Genomic DNA, 16,857 nt, shown 5'->3' with positions numbered 1-16,857 from the left:
TTTTTGTATTTTTAGTAGATACAGAGTTTCGCTGTTGGCCAGGCTGGTCTCAAACTCCTGACCTCGGGTGATCCACCCACCTCGGCCTTCCAAACTGCTAGGATTACAGGCATGAGCCACCACGCCCAGCACAAAAGTGTCTCTTACCCAACGAAAGTGATGCCCTTAAAGCTTCCTACCAGACCATCACCCCCAAGACACACCCAGACATCCACAGATGCACCCTCTTGTTTGAAAACTGCTGCATCCTTGCATGGCTGAAGCATTACCCATATCCTTGAAGCTCCTGCTTTCAGAGGACCTCTCATTTCTTGGGAGTAGAAAAGCCCTCTCTGGCCAGGTGCAGTGGCTCATGCCTGTAATCCCAACACTTTGGGAGGCCAAGGTGGGAGGATCACTTGAGCCCAAGAGTTTCAAGTCAGCCTGGGCAACATAGTGAGATCCTATCTCTGAACACAAAATTCTGAATAAAAATAAACAGCCCACCCTGTTTTAGGTATACCTCAACTGTCAAATCACTTTTAGGCAGGGTGTTTTGTTATTTTTGTTTTGTTTCAGAGTGTTGTTTATTTTTGAAACTGAATTTGTCTAGAAAAGAATCATATTCACCTTTTGGTCTTAGCTACTCTTCATTTTTATGAAATACATCAAGTTGATGCTTGAAATTGGGGATCGAGTTACAGATGAAATTTTTCCTTTTAAAAGAGAGTTCCCCCCAGTTTTGCTGTAGTCTTAGGAGATACTTAAGGGAGGGGAATCATTTTTAGTTCCCCCTAGGTGAGGCGGTAGCCTCCCCAAACTGCCAAGTTCCCACCATGACTGGTAACACCACCGTGTGAGGAATACTGAACAAACGGAGTTTCAGAAGGGAGACTTGTAGAGATTCTGGAATCTAGGTAGTGCCACTTCCTACTTAGTTTATCTTAATGGTGTTTGTTTGTTTGTTTGTTTGTTTTGAGACAGAATCTCGCTCTGTCACCCAGGCTGGAGTGCAATGGCGTGATCTCAGATCACTGTAACCTCCGTCTCCCGGGTTCAAGTGATTCTCGTGCCTCAGCCTCCCAAATAGCTGGGATTACAGGCACGTTCCACCATGCCCAGCTAATTTTTGTATTTTTAGTAGAGACGGGGTTTCACCGTGTTCCTCAGGCTGGTCTCGAACTCCTGACCTCAGGTGATCCTTCCGCTTCAGCCTCCCAAAGTGCTGGGATTACAGGCATGAGCCACCATGCCCAGCCTTAATGGTCTTTTTAAAGGATACCTGATTTCAGAAGGAACCTTTGAAGAAATGGCTAGAACTTCTGTGATTCTTTGGATATTGCCTGACATCTAAGCCAAATTAGTTGACCTTTTAATGTTAAATAAAATATTCAATAACTTTTACTAATGGGTGGGCTTTAGGGACCCCTTTATTTTACTACGTTGCCAAAAGTAGGTTCATTATAACATTGAAAACATCCTGATGTAATTTATTGAATGTAAAATTATTCCTCAATAAATTTGAGGATGATTTCCATAAAGGGAAACAAATTTCTTTCTTCCAAATATACTGTGACAGCCTATTTTGAAATATTTAAAATATGTCCCTAAAGACGAAAATTAAAGAGCGGACACAAAGTTGTTATGCTCTAAGGAGTCATTCTTTTGATTTAAAATTCATTATAATTCCCTGGTTGTCTAGTGTTAGGATTCAGCACTCTCATAAAATTCATTATATTGATTCTATAAAAGTATTGTGTTGAATTAAGAAACACGTGGACATTTTTAAGTGTTTCAAAATATTTTTGTTATACCTAGGTTTTCACTGTGATGGTATTTGTTGTTTTAGTGGAATTTGACCTATATTTTATTCTATAGGAAAAAGAAGAAAGTAAACATTGGCTAGCCATCTACCACGCTGTACAGCTATTTGTGTGTGGTCCCATTGTGAATTTTTAACTCCAGGCTCTATATTTTTAGTGCTTTGTGAAGATTGAATCTGCAAATCATCTTTGAAAGGTAAAGGATTTGATTTGATTGTGGCAATCATGAAAGTTGTCCTCTAAATAAAACTGTATGTCCTGGACCAAAGCTGGAATAATGCCACACTGAAATGATCTTAACTGTGGAATCCTTGATTGGACCCGATTTGTTTTGCACATACAATAGCTCCATAAAGATGATCGGCTTTCAGCAGAGATGAACAGATGTTCTGGTTTTATCAGAAATTGCTTTTGCATCACCAAGACTTCACAAAAGCCAGTAATCCCCCTGTTAGTCTGATGTTGTGGAGATGCTTTTAAAACTTTTTTCCAGATACTGGTTTGAATGCACAGACTTTGTCATTGACCTGTAAGATTCAATTGTCAGGTGGTATCTGTTTTCCCCCAACAGAAATAGAAGAAGAATAAAAACAAAAGCTAGAAAGTATAGCAGGGGCACAATTATTTATTTAAACTTTAAAGTATTTAATATTACATACCAGAATCTAAGTTCCATAAAGCATGTCTGTTTTGTTCACTGCCACATTCTTAGTACCTAGAACAGAGCCCGACATGTAATAGTTACTCAATAAGTATCTGTTAAATAAGTATAGTAGTCCTGCCTTATCCCCAAGGGATGCCTGAAACCTCAGGTAATACTGAACCCTATATATATATATAGTTTTTTCCTATGCATATATAATTCTGATAAAGTTCAATTTATAAATTAGGCACAGTAAGAGATTAAGAACAATGATAATAAAATAGAACAAGTATGTAGTCTTTTTTTTTTTTTTTTTTTTTTTTGAGACAGAGTCTCGCTGTGTCGCCCAGGCTGGAGTACAGTGGCGCAATCTCCACTCACTGCAAGCTCTGCTTCCTGGGTTCACGCCATTCTCCTGCCTCAGCCTCCCCAGTAGCTGGGACTACAGGCACCTGCCACCACACCCGGCTAATTTTTTGTGTTTTGTTTAGTAGAGATGGGGTTTCACCATGTTAGCCAGGATGGTCTTGATCTCCTAACCTCGTGATCTGCCCGCCTCAGCCTCCCAAAATGCTGGGATTACAGGCGTGAGCCACTGCGCCTGGCCAAATGTAGTCTATCTTAAAATACTGTATCTTACTATGCTGTACTGTGGGTAACAGAAACCATAGAAAACAAAATCTCAGATAAGGAAAAACTACTGCATTCCCCTTTAATCTCAATGTAGCAGGTGTATCCAGAGAGCTTCAACCCCCAGAAGGACTGAAAGTGTGCCTTTTACTGTGGAAGAAAGAAAAGAGAAGGGGCTGGCTCATGCCTATAATCCCAGTACTATGGGAGGCTGAGCCAGGAGGATCACTTGAGCCCATGAGTTAGAGACCAGCCTGGGCCACAGAGTGAGACGCTGTCTCAAAAAAAGTTGGGGGGATGGGGGAGAAGAGAGAGGAGACAGCAAATATCTCTTTGTTTCCTTTGGATTTCAGCATTAAAGATGGAAAAAATGTGAGTTTATTAGGCAAAAACTCATTTTTTAACCCCATTTTAAAGATTGTGGAGTTACACATATATATCATAAAATTTACCATTTTTAACCTTTTATTTTGAGATGGAGTCTCTCTGTGTCACCCAGGCTGGAGTGCAGTGGCGTTAGCTCATTGCAACATCCACCTCCTGGATTGAAGCGATTCTCCTGCCTCAGGCTCCTAAGTAGCTGGGATTACAGGTGCATGCCACCATACCTGGCTAATTTTGGTATTTTTAGTAGAGGTGGGGTTTCACCATGTTAACCAGGGTGGTCTGGAACTCCTGACCTTAGGTGAACCGCCCTCGGCCTCCCAAAGTGCTGGGATTACAGGCGCGAGCCACCGTGCCCGGCCATTTTCACTGTTTTAAAGTACAGTTCAGTGGCATTAAGCACATTCACATTGTTGTGTGACCGTCAGCACCTGGTCCATCTCCAGAATTTTTTCATCCTAAACTAAAATCCTGTATTCATTAAACAGTAATGAGAATAAAACTCTCCATTTGCCCCGCCCCGCAGGCTCTGACAACCACCATTCATTCTTTCTGTCTCTATGAGTTTGACTACTCCAGGCATCTCCTATCAGTGGAATCATACACTATCTGCCCCTTTGTGTTTATTCCTTTTCTCAACATGATTCTTTTGGTTGGAGACTTCACAGTTTTTCTTTCCTTTGATTGTTTAGTTTTTGCTTTGTACCTAGACCTGGCCAGTGATGCGTATGCAATGAGTATGCAAAGACAGGTTAATTCAGCAGCTTGTTGCGTACCACTAGGGAGTTATTAAAGCTTTGAAAATGTGATTCCTCATCTGTATGCCTGTGGCTTATCTACTCCAAGTCTTGCTGATAAACCTGCACTGACAGTAATAGCAAAGATTAGTCTTTCTCCATGTTTCATAAAACAAATTGTTCTCATTCTTACAGCCTGATTATGAACTGGAAAATTACAGGTACATTGTTGTAATTGTTTATACAGACAATGAGACATACTCTCCACAGGGGACCTCAGCTGCAGGGGAGGTTCTGATTGCGTGTCATTAAGAAATGACAGTTAAGAAACTCCTTTTTTTTTTTTTAGACGGAGTGTCGCTCTGTTGCCAGGCCAGAGTGCAGTGGCATGATCTCGGCTCCCTGCAATCTCTGCCTCCTGGGTTCAAGCAGTTCTCCTGCCTCAGCCTCCCGAGTAGCTGGGACTACAGGCGCATGCCACCACGCCCAGCTAATTTTTGTATTTTTTGTAGAGACGGGGTTTCACCATGTTGGCCAGGATGATCTCAATCTCCTGACCTCGTGATCCGCCTGCCTAGGCCTCTCAAAGTGTTGGCATGGGCCACCGCACCGGCCTTCTTTTTTTTTTTTTTTCATTTTAAAAAATTTTCTATTCGCATTACATCTTCCTTTCTCCCTACTTTTCCTTCCCTTCCCTTCCAGTTTGTCCCTCCCTCTCTCTCTTTCTTCCTTTTTTCTTTTTCATTCTCATTTTTCTGAGTAGTTGTTAAAGACACAGCCTGACCCTAGGGGTCCAAATATAGGTGAAACAGTCATAGCTCTCTAGCAGTTCACCTGGAGGGAGAGAGAAAAAGAGAGTAAGAGAACCAAAATGAAGGGGAAATATTCTTTTTTTTTTTTTTTAAGGACAGAAAGTAACTTGTTGAGGAAAAAGAGAAATATACTGGGAGTTCTGACTGGTAGGAACAAAGACAGGACAGCTTCGAAGAATGATTTGAAAAGTAATCTATGGAATTTAGCTTTAAAGCAGGATCTTGGGCTGTAGACTACTTTATTATTATTATTTTTTAAGAGACAGAGTGCAGTGGTGCAGTCATGGCTCACTGTAGCCTCAAACTCCCTGGCTCAAGCCATACTCCCACCTCAGCCTTCTGAGTAGCTAGGATTACAGGTACATACCACCATGCCTGGCTAATTTTTTAATTTTTATTTTGTAGAGATGAAGTCTTGCTGTGTTGCCCAGGCCGGTCTTGAACTCCTGGCCTCAAGTGATCCTCCTGCCTCAGCATCCCAAAGTGATGGGATGTTGTGGGCTCCTTTAGAGCCTCTTGAAATAGGGCTAGTAAAGTGATTTTCTACCACTGTATCTGTGCTCATTTACGTTGGGCAGATCACTTCTGCTTGACTTCATAGTTTCAACCTATAACATGAAGGGTCAACAGGTAGATTCGGAACCATCAGAGTTTAGGCCGAAGCCCATAGAATATGAAAGTTATTTTTAAAATTTATTTTTACAGTGTCTACAAATGCAGGTGTTAAAGTGCCAGAGACAGAAGTATTGACAATGAGAAATTATCCAAAACCAGGCCAGGCGCGGTGACTCACGCCTGTAATCCCAGCACTTTGGGAAGCAAAGGTGGCAAGATCACTTGAGGCCAGGAGTCAGAGACTGCAATGAGTTGTGTTCATGCCACTGCTCTCCAGTCTGGGCCACAGAACAAGACCCTGTCTCCAAAAATAATCATCATCATCCAAAACCAAGACTGGCTCATGTTGGAAAGCTGGAAATGGTTGTGATGGAATTCAGCAACACCAATACCTTGATATTTCTGACTTTCAGGATGTTAGGAGACTCTTTCAGTCCTTCCTGTTTAAATATGAATGGGTATGTATTGCCATTATTGCCCTGCCCCTGCATCTCCCAAATTTAGATTGCTAGTATTTATGTAAGTTTACTAGTCACAAATAGATTCTTGCATTTCCCATTTCTTGTCATAGGGCCCTCTTTGAGTTCAATATGCTTTTATTGGCACTTACTTTGGTTTTCTTTACAGCAGCAGCTGCTAATTAGTGACAGTTTCTGAGCAAGCAGCTTGTCATTTTTGGCAGAGATAGGGGACATCCATAGCAAGTCAAGACTATATTTTCATTTGCTAAATTTACTTTGCTACATGGAAATACATCTTGGATAAAAAATAGTCTGTAGTCAAAGGTGGCTGTGTTTACTGAATTATCTTCCTGAGTTGGCATTCTGTCCTGTAGTTGAAGAACTCACAGAGATGAAAAAGAAAGAAAGAAAGAGGTTCAATGTCTATCAGACTGATGCCATAAGTCCTGAGTCATCCTTCTAACATTAATCTACATTCTGGGTATAGAACCTCATCATCTTGTTTTGGCACAATCATAAATCTTTCTGGATTGTAGTTAGTGGCTATACATGGTAACTGAATGAATGAATTGTTGACAAATGTGCTTTTTGTTTATACTCAGCTTCTTTCTTGAGATATAATTAAAAGAAAGGTTAGTTTGCTTAGAGAAGATGCTTTCTTTGGAATTTTAGCTCATCTTATCATCATATTTCATGTAATTCTTTTTGAAATTGCTGCAATAAAGTGTTAGCTCTATTTTACAAACTTGTCATGATGTTTATGAGGGTGGCACAACTTGCTGTTTTGTTTACCTTGATTAGCACCAATGATGAGTCAAAACCTCCGTCATGGTTTCTATAAAGTGTGATTCACTCCCATTATTCCTGTAATAAGGATTCAAGTTAATGACCTCCACAGTGTTAAAAATATCCTGAAGGAAATAACTGACCTACCATCCATTTCCCCCAATTTAGGTCCTTTTTGTAACATGGAGGTCTATAAAAATTGTATTCAATACACAATTACTGAATACCAACTATGTGTATCAAGTACTATATTAGGGAAATCAAAATGAATCAGAGAGACATGGTCCTCGCTCCAGGATGGCTTACAGTCTATTAGTTGGCCAGCAGATAACTTAGTTGCTTTGGTTCTTATGCCCAGAGTGTAGGGTAAATTCTAATTCTAGAGGAGGAAAACATCCCATCTTTTAAAAACAGGATGATCAAAATGATCAAAGACATTGGATACAAATATTGTATTGATTCTATTTCTAGCTAAAGGTGTTAAAGATTGTTTGAGGCACCTTTCCTAGGCTTGTGGAACTGCCAGGCGTCCTTGTCCCAAATTTCCCCTTGATATATCGCACAGCACTGTTAAATTCAGAAGTTGCCTTCTGTATCAGAGTGTCTATTTCTTGATGGCATAGCTTGGAGAACCCAGATGATCTCCTAGCATTCACCTCATGCTTAATGTACATCAACAGTAACATAGTTATTTGTATATTTTCTTTCCTTTTTTTTTTTTTTTGAGATGGAGCCTTGCTCTGTCACCCAGGCTGGAGTGCAGTGGCACAATCTTGGCTCACTGCAACCTCCACCTCCTGGGTTCAAGCCATTCTCCTGCCTTAGCCTCCGCAGTAGCTGAGATTACAGGCACGCATCACCACGCCCAGCTAATTTTTTGTATTTTTAGTAGAGATGGGGTTTCACCATGTTGGCCAGGCTGGTCTTGAGCTCCTGACCTTGTGATTTGCCTACCTTGGCCTCCCAAAGTGCTGGGATTACAGGTGTGAGCCACCGCGCCCAATCTATTTGTATATTTTCATTTGAACATTTATTAATTATAGTAGGAATTTATCATGTGTACCTTGTCTCCAACCCAATGCACAGTGGCATCAGGTAAGTTGCTGTTTAGTTATTGGTATCATGTGAACAGGTATCCAGATGGCAGCTAACTTCAGTATCCTTTGTTATCCTGTCTTACACACTGGAGTGTTTTATAAGTTGCTTTCTCATTTCTATTAATGATATTTCCCCCTGTATGTAAAATGTTTTCTGCCATTAGAAAGCCTGAGTTTCAGATGTTCTGTGATAAATATTGGTGATGGATAATAATGTAACTAATGGAAACTCCTTAAGGAATTTGTGAACAAGTTTAACAAAGTTAACAACTCAGCTTCTTATAGGAAATGTTGCATTGCTAATTCTGACCACAAGCAGTCAGGATCTAGGTTTTGGCCTTATGGGAAAGTTACCCAAGCCCAGGACAGTTCTCGTTATTCTCCTCCCACTCACTTTTACAATCTAAAGCTTTTGGCTAATTTCTGATTGATTTAAAAGAATGAAGGTGAACCCCCCCACCCCCCCAAATATGACGTCCTTTGGTTGTGTTTGAAGGTTTGTCTTCTTAGTGCTAACCCTCAGGGAAGGGAGTCTTATTTAAAGCCTTTTTTTTGGATTGTTAAATAATCTTTTTGTATTCATTTGTGAATTGCATTTTGTGATAATTCATTTTGTGGCTCGTGTTATAAAGGAGTCTTAAACTGCAGGTATCACTGTCAGGAAAAACTCATTTGACTACCTGATTGATTTTTTTTTTTTTTTTTTTGAGACAGAGTTTCGCTCTATCACCCAGACTGGAGTTGCAGTGGCACGATCTCCGCTCACTGCATCCTCCACCTCCCGGGTTCAAGTGATTCTCCTGCCTCAGCCTCCCGAGTAGCTGGGACTACAGGTGCCTGCCACCACGCCTGGCTAATTTTTTGTATTTTTAGTAGAGATGGGGTTTCACCATGCTAGCCAGGATGGTCTCAATCTCCTGACCTCATGATCCACCCGCCTCGGCCTCCTAAAGTGCTGGGATTACAGGCATGAGCCACCGCGCCCGGCCTGGTGATGATTTTCAATAAGTAAAGCACTGTGGTTCACAGCCTGAGCTCTGAAGGTGGACGAAACTCCTTGAATATTTATTACTACTACTGTTATTATAATTCTATTACTACTGCTGCTAGTACTTTATTTTTCTCATTTCCCATGCTTATTCCTTTGCTATTATTTAAGGTTTGGTGATGAAGTATAGGAAAGGCTTGGAAATGAAGTCATTTATTTTGTTTCCAACACAAAACAGTTTCTAGTGTGGGTGTGTGGGTGGCTTAATTTAACATAACAAACTAATACGTTTTTCCTTGAACTCCATACTATCTTCATTTCAAACTAGGTATTCTCAGAGTGGGGTTAAAATACTCTCCATCATCAAAGCCCAGACTTTTTAGAACAAGAGCTTGTCTCACAAAAAGCCTGGTGTCTCTGTTGCCACCACAACCTGAAACTGACGAGTTAGAAACCACATAGAGCCGACGACATGGGGAACATTTTCTCGCAAGTTTTGTGTAGATAGTTAAGCCGGGAACCGATCTGGTTGAGAAAACGTTTAAAATCATCATTTTCCCTTCCTTCTCCTTCACTTTTATACTCAAAAGGGTCTAATTTTGCTCCTCTGGGAAGACTGAATGCGTAGGCTTTCATGTAGTTTAACACTCTCTTAATTTAAAGAAGTCTGGGTTTGGCGCAGTGGCTCACGCCTGTCATCCCAGCACTTTGGAAGGCCGAGGTGGGTGGAGCGCTTGAGTTCAAGAGTTCGAGACCAGCCTGGGCAACATAATGAAGCCCCGTTTCTACCAAAAATACAAAAAATTAGCCAGGCATAGTGGTACATACCTGTGGTCCCAGCTACTCAGAAGACTGAGACAAGAGGATTGCTAGAGACTGGGAGGCAGAGGTTGCAGTGAGCTGAGATCACGCCACTGCACTCCAGCATGGGTGACAGGGTGAGACCCTGTCTCAAAAAAAAAAAATTATATTTTCTATCCTCTTCCCCTTTTTGTTATGTGTTTTACAGTCTTTTCTCCATGTCTAATCTAAGAAACTTATATATTCATTGTCTATATACCTACTGGTTGTCAGCATTGAACCCTGCCTGTGCCCTAGCATGTTGTACAATGACTGACTTGACTTTATTTTGAGAATAAGTTCAAAATTTATTCTTTTTTTATCCCTAGTTGACTAGGGACTTTATCTGTTGTTGCATTTATTATCTCTAAAATACCATCTTCTTTTTCTTTTTATTTTTTTTGAGATAGAGTCTCACTCTGTTGCACAGGCTGGAGTGCAGTGGTGCAATCTTGGCTGTCTGCTACCTCCGCCTCCCAGGTTCAAGCAGTTCTCGTGCCTCAGCCTCTCGAGTAGCTGGGATTACAGTCACGTGCCACCACACCCAGCTAATTTTGTATATTTTTGGTAGAGACGGGGTTTCACCATGCTAGCCAGACTGGTCTCAAACTCCTGACCTCAAGTGATCCACCGGCCTTGGCCTCCCAAAGTGCTGGGATTACAGGCCTGAGCCACCGCACCCAGCCTACCATCTTATTTTTAGATGGAGACTTCTGGACATTGGTATAAAATCTAGATGGTTCCAGTCCTGACCTTTTCTTCATGTTTAATCTCACCTTCCTAACACTTCCACCACTGTTGAAAAAGTATAGCTCCATATGATCTTACTGCCCTTCATTCAGTCAAGCGAGACACTGACATTGCGTAGATTCTGGGTCTCACATTTGCTTTGTTTTTATCTAGAGCTTTACTGGAAACTAAATGCTATTGCGTACTAGCTGCAGAAGCAGGAGGGGAAGTTGGCAAGAATTCACTGCTTTCTGTTTGGTCTGTCTGAGGCAGCTGACCTTTTGGAAGGAAATCGCTGCTCTTTGCTTCTTCCGGTAACAGTGCCGCCTGTGAAAGAACACAGACACAGAAGGGCTCTGCCGTTATCCTGGCTGATGCCTTGCAGCATAAGCTGTTAGTTAAGAGGTGGGAGCCTTTTAGTGCATCTGTTGTGTGCTGTAGGAGCAAGCACTCAAGTTCCTACACCATGCTAAGTTGTGTGTAGATTTACTATTAGAGGTATAGTGAGAGACAGTCTGTTACCAGAAAAAGTAGGTTGCTTTAGCGAAAGTAATTGCATTTTATTTACTCCCACTGAGTGCTGTAGTAAATGTGGGCAATTATTTTGTGCACAATTTTAGTTCATCTTAATGTTAAATGTCCTGGTAATTGCTTTTTATACCTGGATAACCGTTTGTTTTTTTTTTCCCCAGCAGGACAAACATTTTGATTTGCTAAGACATGAGCTCTTATTAAATGTCATTTCTTCTCAGAATTAGAATAAGGTTCTTTTTTTTTTTTTTTTTTTGGACAAGATCTCACAATGTCACCCAGGCTGGAGTGCAGCGACACAATCACGGCTCACAGCAGCCTCAAATTCCTGGGCTTAAGCAATTCTTCTGCCTGTCTCCTGAGTAGCTAGAACTACAGGCATGCGCCACCACACTGGGCTAATTTTTAAACTTTTTGTAGAGATGGAGTCTCACTATGTTGCCTAGGCTTGTCTCAAACTCCTGGCCTAATCAATCTTCCCATCTCGGCCTCCCAGAGTGCTGGGTTTACAGGCATGAGCCACTGTGCCTGGCCCAGAATTAGCTTCTTCTTTTTTTCATACTTTTTTTTTTTTAGAGAATGAGTCTGGCTCTGTCGTCCATCTGGCATGCAGTGGTGCAATCATAGTTCACTGCAGCTGCTAACTCCTGGGCTCAAGTGATTCTCCCACCTCATCCTCCCAAGTAACTAAGACTACAGGTGTGCGCCACCACACGCTACTACTTTTTGTTTTGCTTTCTTTGTAAAGACAGAGCCTTGATATGTTGCCCAAGCTGGTCTTGAACTCCTGAGCTCAGGTGATCCTCTTGCCTCGGCCTCCCAAAGTGCTGAGATTACAGGTGTGAGCCACTACACCTGGCCAAAATTTAGCTTCTTAACAAACCTGCTACTCGTTGGATCCACTTTTTCTGCAGGACTTGTTTTACTTAAACACAGGTAGTAGGACACCCCACAACTTGGGATTATTTTCGGAAAGCTGTAGTTGGGTTTCATATCACCCAGTAAGCAAACAAGGGAACTAACCAGCTGATGAAGCATTTCTCTCTTAAAAGAGGAGATTTCAGTTTTGTATTGTTTTAACTAAAACATATTCAGTTCAGTTTTTATTTTGTTATTTGAAATGACATATTCAAGTTATGTCTAAGTAAAAATGAAACATTTTAATTCATGGCAAATTAAGAGAACACAGCTACCTGGAAAATGGGGCGAACTGCCATATCCTTCTGCGTTTAGTTTTGGTTCGGTGGATAGGTGTGCTTTTCTAAGGTATTATTGGTCTCTTCCCTAGATTTGCTGTTGATGGCAGAGATGGTTGGGTGAAGGTTTGTGTGGATGTACATAGAAGACATAGAGATTAGTACAGAGAGAAACATCTCAGGGCCTCCTTAGCAAGATTGCCCTGCAGTGCTTTTGTTCTTGGAAACTGGTCTGATCTGTTCCACTTTCAGGGGTAATGAAGAATCCAGGGGGAATACAAACCCTGCATTGGTTTTAGGTATAGGTTCTTGGCACAAAATAAATTGATATCAACAAAACAGGAAGATTTCTCCCCAGTTCTGTTGGCCTTTGAATAGGAGCAAAGTTAGGAACTAACAGCTGAGGTTTCCTGTGATCTGCTCTTGTAATGATAGTTTTCTAGACACCTTGAATTGTTACTCTTGAACTATCAACGGCCTTCACATAAGCCAGTTGTGTTCAGGTATGTGATTAGAGGTAAGAGATGTGTTTGTTTGTGTTTAGAAATGGGGTCTTGGTTTGTGGCTCAGGCTTGAGCACAGCGGTGTGATCATAGCTCACTGCAGCCTTGACCTCCTGGGAGCGCTCCCGTCTCAGCCTGCTGAGTAGCTTGGACTGCAGAAGTGAGTCACCATGCCCAGCTAGAAAGTTTTTTATTTTAAAGAAATTCTGGTACCGTTGTGAGTGGCTTTCTGTGTATTTCGTTCTAGTTACAGTTGGTACAAATTTGCTTAGTCATATCAAAGATGAAAGAGGGCCACTAATATATATAAATATATGTCAGAATTACAAATTAATCTGTTATTAACAGTCTTAAATCACTACTTGAAAACACATTTAAGGCACTATATATTTGAAAGTGAAAGAATTGCATTTCTTTAAAAATTTTTTTATAATTCTGAATTTTTACTTTATAATTCTGAATGTTCTACTTAAATCAAGGCGGCCCAGGTAAGGCAGTGTCATAACCTGGATATTATCATGTTAGGAAATATTTCTTCCTGTGTTTTATGTCTCTTTCAACTTGGTTCCTATGGGATAGTCAGTACCAATTCCCCATTGATTATTAAATTTATATCTCAAGTTTTACATTTTAAACACAATTTAATCAAAAACTTTACAAAAATTGTACCAAAAAACCCCTTCACCTAAATGTAACAACTGTTTACACTTCTCTTTGACCTTTCTGTATTTGCCCTCTTGCATACGTGTTGTATACACTTTTCATTTAACATTCTTTTATTTCTACTCTAAAAAAATGTGTCTATGGGCCAGGTGCGATGGCTCACATCTGTAATCCCAGCAGTTTGGGAGGCCGAGGCAGGAGGATCACAAGGCCAAGAGTTGGAGACCAGCCTGGCCAACATGGTGAAACCCCATCTCTACTAAAAATACAAAAATTAGGGCTGGGCGGAGTGGCTCACGCCTGTAATCCCAGCACTTTGGGAGGCCGAGGTGGGCAGATCACCTGAGGTCAGGAGTTCGAAACCAGCCTGGCCAACACGGTGAAAACCCGTCTCTATTAAAAATACAAGAAATTAGCCGGGTATGGTGGTGGGCACCTGTAATCCCAGCTACTCAGGAGGCTGAGGCGGGAGAATTGCTTGAACCTGGGGGGCGGAGGTTGCAGTGAGCCAAGATTGCACCATTGCACTCCAGCCTGGGCAATAAGAGCAAAACTCCATCTCAAAAAAATAAAAATAAAAAATTAGCTGGGCATTGGTGGCAGATGCCTATGGTCCCAGCTGCTCAGGAGGCTGAGACAAGAGAATTGTTTGAACGCGAGAGGTGGGGGTTGCAGTGAGCCAAGATCATGCCACTGCACTTTAACCCGGTTGAAAGAGCAAGACTCGGCCGGGCGCAGTGGCTCACGCCTGTAATTCCAGCACTTTGGGAGGCCGAGGTGGGCGGATCACGAGGTCTTGAGATCGAGACCATCTTGGCCAACATGGTGAAACCCCGTCTCTACTAAAAATACAAAAATTAGCTGGGCATGGTGGCACGTGCCTGTAGTCCCAGCTATTCAGGAGGCTGAGGCAGGAGAATCACTTGAACCTGGGAGGCGGAGGTTGCAGTGAGCCGAGATCGCACCACTGCACTCCAGCCTGGGCGACAGAGTGAGACTCCATCTCAAAAAAAAAAAAAAAGACAAATTAGCCAGGCATTGGTGGCAGATGCCTATGGTCCCAGCTGCTCAGGAGGCTGAGACTAGAGAATTGCTTGAACATGAGTGGTGGGGGTTGCAGTGAGCCAAGATCGTGCCACTGCCCTTTAGCCTGGTTGAAAGAGCAAGACTCTGTCTCAAAAAAAAAAAAATAAATAAAATAAAAATTTAAAAATGCGTCTACATGGTTTTTATATTTCAACATAGCTTTTATATTTCATTTAACTGGTTGCACCATATCCCATTAGATTAATATGTTATAGTCTAATCATCCCCCTAGTTTGGACATCTTGGTTATTTCTGGTTTCTCCCAATGGTATATATCCCTGGGAATTGGCCTAAATCAAGGCACTCGTCAAAGAAAATTTTGCTAGGTAGAAACTAAATACTAATTCTCAATGGTAAGAGGGAGGCCATGAACTTTAATAGGGAAAATATTGGTAACGTGTAGATTTATTAATAAATTGCCTGTTTTGTTTGTTTTTAACTTTCAAATAAGAGGAAAGGGATTTTGTTTCATTTAAGTAGTATAGAAACAGGGTATTGTAGTAGCTGAGGAGTTTTTTTCCTGAACTAAAAGATTTGAATTGTCCAAGAGACACATTCTAAGATGAGTTGATCTTGAATTACAGTACAAATATAAACCTTCACTAGAAATTCTGAGGCTGGCTGGGTGTGGTGGCTCACACTTGTCATCCCAGCACTTTGGGAGGCCGAGGTAAGAGGATCACTTGAGTCCAGGAGTTCATGACCAGCCTGGGCAACATAGCAAGACCCCATCTCTAAAAAAAAAAAAAAATTAGCCGGGCATGGTAGCACACACCTGTGGTCCCAGCTACTCAGGAGGCTAAGGGAGGAGTATCACCTGAACCCAGGAGGTTGAGACTGCAGTGAGCAGTGATTACGCCGTAGCACTCCAGCCTAAGTGACAGAGTGAGACCCTGTCTCAAAAAAAAAAGAAAAGAAAGAAAAAAATTCTGAAGCTAAGATAGGACTACATGGCAGCTTCAAATCATTTCTTATTTTTCCATAATGCAGATGGTCATTATTTTTGGGCTACAGCAAGTGCTTTTAGTCATCTGGAAAGTGATACAGATGTAGCTTCTTCCCAAAGGGATCGCTGAAGTTGCTGGCTGGATTTGGACATGGAGATAATGATAACACACGTACACTGTGGGCCACCATGGCACGAGAGAGCCCAACTTGCATGCTGGTGGCCTACAAGCTGCAGCACAACGTCTAAGAAGTCCAGATTTTTATTTACCACCAGGGACAGTTTCAAAGTGAGAGTCAAACCTCTGCTCTCATTGCTTTGTTTTTCTTTTTTGGAATGTTTATTGCCCTTAATTTTGATTTTGAAAAAAATGTAAATAACTGAAAAGCGGGAAGAATAGAACAATGAGTACTCGCATATACTTCACCTAGGTTGAGCCAGTGTTCACAGTTGTTAGATTTACTTTCCCACACTCCCCACCACTGTCACTCTTCCGTTTCTCCTCCCAAAGTAAGATGCAGACGTCATGGCCATTTACCCTCAAATACTTGACAGTGTATCTACTCCGAGCAAGGGCATTCTTCTACACAACCTGAATGCCATTGTCACTCTCAAGAAATTTAGCAGTGATAAAATAATATCTAATATATAATGATATAATGGCCTTTAGAGCTGTGGGTGTTTTTGTTTGTTTTGAGACAGAGTCTCACTCAGTTGCCCAGCCTGGAGTGCAAGTGGCGCAATCTCAGCTCACTACAACCTCTGCCTCCCGGGTTCAAGAGATTCTTGTGCCTCAGCCTTCCGAGTAGCTGCAACTACAGGTGTGTGCCACCGTGCCCAACTAATTTTTGTATTTTTAGTAGAGACAGGGTTTCACCATGTTGGCCAGGCTTGTCTCGAATGCTTGACCTTGAGTGATCCTCCGGGCTTGGCCTCCCAAAGTGCTGGGATTACAGGTATGAGCCACCGCACCTAGTCATGTTTTTGTTTTTGAATTACGCTCTTGGTGGTTGTGTCTCTTCAGTCTCCTTTAACCTAGAACAGTTCCACCTGTTTTCGGTGGGGGGTGGGATCATTGATTAGAGTCTCACAATTTGGATTTGTCTGATTGTTTCTTCATGATTTAGTTTGTGTATTCTTTTCAGCAAATCATATCTGGAGGCACATAATGTCAGTTTATCCCATGATTGGGGATGTTTGATCACTCGGTTAAGGCATTGTCCGACAGATTTATCCACGGAAATACACCTTTTCCCCTTTGTGAATAATAAGTAATATGTGAGTAGTACTTTGAGACTAAATGCTGTTCCCCAACAACTGTCACCTAATGGTTTTAGTAGCTGTGATGATCCTTGTCTGAGTCTACACTCTTTATTTTTGAGATTGTGCATTTTTGGCCAAGACTTTA

The 16,857-nt window shown here is 41.6% G+C and overlaps 1 protein-coding gene across 7 annotated transcripts in view; it reads left to right on the top strand.

Annotated features, from left to right (window-relative positions):
* The window catches only part of STAT5B (signal transducer and activator of transcription 5B), an 82,014-nt gene that overhangs the window by 22,366 nt on the left and 42,791 nt on the right, over positions 1 to 16,857 (top strand). The window contains exon 1 of one of the 7 annotated variants that reach the window (XM_054546427.2): positions 1,891 to 1,998. The exons of 4 other annotated variants lie outside the window; for them this stretch is intronic. The gene's annotated coding sequence lies outside the window, so the exon portion shown is untranslated. Of the gene's footprint in view, positions 1 to 1,890; positions 1,999 to 6,060; positions 6,082 to 10,826; positions 10,930 to 16,857 lie in introns of those variants that run through there. 2 more of the 7 variants (XM_054546428.2, XM_063718828.1) reach the window with 2 other exon arrangements.

Source organism: Pongo abelii, chromosome 19, assembly GCF_028885655.2.
Source record: "Pongo abelii isolate AG06213 chromosome 19, NHGRI_mPonAbe1-v2.0_pri, whole genome shotgun sequence".
Classification (NCBI taxonomy): Eukaryota; Metazoa; Chordata; class Mammalia; order Primates; family Hominidae; genus Pongo; species Pongo abelii.
Note: the sequence above shows the minus strand (reverse complement) of the source record. Positions and strands in the feature narration are given on the sequence as shown.